This window comes from Procambarus clarkii, unplaced genomic scaffold, assembly GCF_040958095.1.
Source record: "Procambarus clarkii isolate CNS0578487 unplaced genomic scaffold, FALCON_Pclarkii_2.0 HiC_scaffold_513, whole genome shotgun sequence".
Classification (NCBI taxonomy): Eukaryota; Metazoa; Arthropoda; class Malacostraca; order Decapoda; family Cambaridae; genus Procambarus; species Procambarus clarkii.
Genome location: NW_027189546.1, coordinates 31,861 through 35,112, shown reverse-complemented (window position 1 = coordinate 35,112; position 3,252 = coordinate 31,861). Strand labels below are relative to the sequence as shown.

Genomic DNA, 3,252 nt, shown 5'->3' with positions numbered 1-3,252 from the left:
GCCTTGTTTTAGTGTTTATTTTAAAAATGACAAACATCGAGTCGTTTTACCAGTCCTTTAGCGTTAACGGTGATGCATTTTAAAACTGAACATAAATCGCCTTTTCTGGATATATCAAATATCGAATCCGCTTAATGTGCCTACAATACAATCATTCAAAAAATACATAATTTACATTATGCCTTTTCATAGAACAGACAATAAGATTTGTACATGCAAAAAAAACAAAAAAAAAAAAATCCTTTAAGTTATCAATACAATGTGAGAGAACTTTACTTTTATAACTAAAGTTGCACAATTATACCAACTCTATGGTGGCTGGGTGGTAAGGTGTGTGGCTGGTGTTTTGGAAGTCGCGAGTTCGAAACGACCCAATGGGAATAATACTTTTTTTTTTTTGCCATACAATCTTCCTAATACTATTATGTAGGTGTGTGTGTGTGTGTGTTTTTATTCATTCTTTGGTTTTATAGATGACATACATATTGACTCCTTTTACCGGTCCTTAATTAGGCTCTGGGGAAGCAATGGTGGTGGTGGTGGTGGTGGTGGTGCATTTAAAACTAAACCAAAAATCACCAGTTCTGGACGCGTCAAATATCATATCCGCTTAATGTGTCTACAACCTAATTACTTAAAACTACACTATTTAATTCATTCATATCATGTGCATATTGGTCATTATGCTCATACAACCGACATAACAATTTATTTTCATTATTAGAATCATACATTTCATCAAGTAATACAGATACAAAGAGATTTTCTTTCTGAGAAGACCGTTAGTATTGGCTGGCAGGCAGGCAGGCAGGCAGGCAGGCATTTGAGGGTTATTATTTCGCCTGTTGATTGGGGGGAGGGTTGATGTGTTAGGGGGTTTTCGGTTAGGTGTGGTGGTGGTGATTGGTGGTGATTGGTGGTGATTGGTGGTGATTGGTGGTGGTGGTGAGTGGTGGTGAGTGGTGGTGAGTGGTGGTGAGTGGTGGTGGTGGTGGTGGTGGTGGTGGTGGTGGTGGTAGTGGTAGTAGGTGGGAGGGGGGAAGGGGAGGGGAATGATGGTCTGTGGATTCCTTCTCCGTACCCCTTACATATAAGCAAAAATATGCCTTCCTGTGGGTATAGAAACATTAACACAAATTATATCAGTAACTGATATTGTAGCCTTTTAAACAGAAAAGATTTGTACATACAAATACTTTTAAATTATCATTTATTTGTGGAAATGGCATTTACGTCATTAAATTGATACCTCAGCATCAAGCTAGTGTCCTGCAGCAGTGGTCCAGTGGTAAAGTGTATATAAGTGATGCGTATTCTTGGAGTTGCGAGTTCAAACCCGGATTAAGCTATATATATATATATATATACAACATGTTTTGTTTTGGTTGTTTGTTTTTGTATAAAGCCTCACACAATATCTATATTAAGCGAGTTTGTTTTAAACATGACATACATATTAATTCATTTTACCAGGCCTTATTCCACACAACTCCGTGAATTTCCCGTGGAGCCAGCCATTCAAACAAAAACAAACGAAACAAAACAAAACAAAACAAAAAACATTATTGCCAACAGCATTTGGTGTTCCCAGGCGGTCACCCATCCAAGTACTAACCAAACCCAACGTTGCTTAACTTCGCTGATCGGACGAGAAGCGGTGTTCTCAACGTGGTATGGCCGTTGGCATGAGACTGCCTACACATTGTGGCTAATAACCAACTCTTTTAAGTCATCGCGGCAGGATACGGACCTGCTTGTGGTGTCTTAATGGTAATTGTATCCTAACATATTTTTGTCTCCTTGGCATGGATATTTAACATCGTTTATTCAGTCTTGGGTTTATGTTCTTTCGCCATTTACAGACATTTTACATCTACCTACTTCCTCAGCCTGCCCTGCCAATTTCTAATGAATTTGTGGATTTTCTTTTGTAATACAAACATGTGTGTGCTCATCTGCTCTTCAGTTTTTATGATATTTGTCTCATCTGTCCTGCTTTATGATACTTTTACAAAGAACATGAACAAATGCTTCTATTTTAGAGAAGATATGGGATCCAGGTTTCGGAGCCGTAAAACCAACCGTCGTGATTGGTGGACGAGTTGCCAGGTTGCAGCTTCTGTACCGTGCCGGCACATAAATAGGTTCGGCTCAAGCGGCGGCAGCATCATTCCCCCGTGACTGTCTGAGCGTCTCTCATCACCTTGGTTGGTTCATCATCATCATGGTAGAAGCAAAGCCTACCAAGAAGGCTGCGGCTGCTGCTGCTGTGGTGGCCACCACCAGGAAACCTCGCGTCCAGGTTGCTCACCCGAAAACTAGTCAAATGGTTCTAGCCGCGGTCGCAGCACTCAAAGACCGTAAGGGCTCGTCTCTACAAGCAATCAAGAAGTACGTTGTTGCCAACAACAAAGTCGAGGCTGCCAAGATCGCCATTTACATCCGAAGATTTCTCAAGAAAGCAGTGGCTGACGGCATTCTTGTTCAGACCAAGGGAAGTGGAGCTAGTGGATCATTCAAGCTGGCCGTAGCAGAGAAGAGGGCCGTTCTAACTCCCAAGAAAGCCACCACAACCAAGAAACCATCTACAGCAGCAAAGAAGGCCGTGGTAACTCCCAAGAAAGCCGCCACAAGCAACAAACCACCTACAGCCTTGAAAAAGAAGCAGCAGCAGCAGCAGCAGCTTGTTGTTGGGAACAAAAAGCCCAAAATAAAGAGAGCTTCAAAATCTCCCAAACCACCCAAGGCAAAGAAAGCTGTCAAAAAAACAACAAAGGCAAAATAAACGACGACATGCAAGCAGCATGAATACACATGACAATAAACATCCAGGCCTCCCCCCTCAGTGGAGGGGCCTCATATGATTCCAAAAAAGAGTTTAGTTTTGTAGACAAATAAATCATTACTTTTGGGGTAGATTTACTCTGTATATTATATATATATATATATATATATATATATATATATATATATATATATATATATATATATATATATATATATATATAATATACATCTATATTATATATATATATATATATATATATATATATATATATATATATATATATATATATATATAATATACATCTATATTATATATATATATATAATATACATATATATATATATATATATATATATATATATATATATATATATATATATATATATATATATATACATGGGTGAGGTGATATGGTACCAAAGTTTTGGGTAAGGTGATTGACATTTACACAAGATAAAACACGA

The 3,252-nt window shown here is 38.3% G+C and overlaps 1 non-coding gene across 1 annotated transcript; it reads right to left on the bottom strand.

Annotated features, from left to right (window-relative positions):
• Window positions 1–1,566: 1,566 nt before the first annotated feature.
• On the bottom strand, window positions 1,567–1,685 carry LOC138361616 (5S ribosomal RNA). The gene has a single exon (XR_011227074.1). It is a non-coding gene; the product is annotated as a 5S ribosomal RNA (ribosomal RNA).
• Window positions 1,686–3,252: the final 1,567 nt, after the last annotated feature.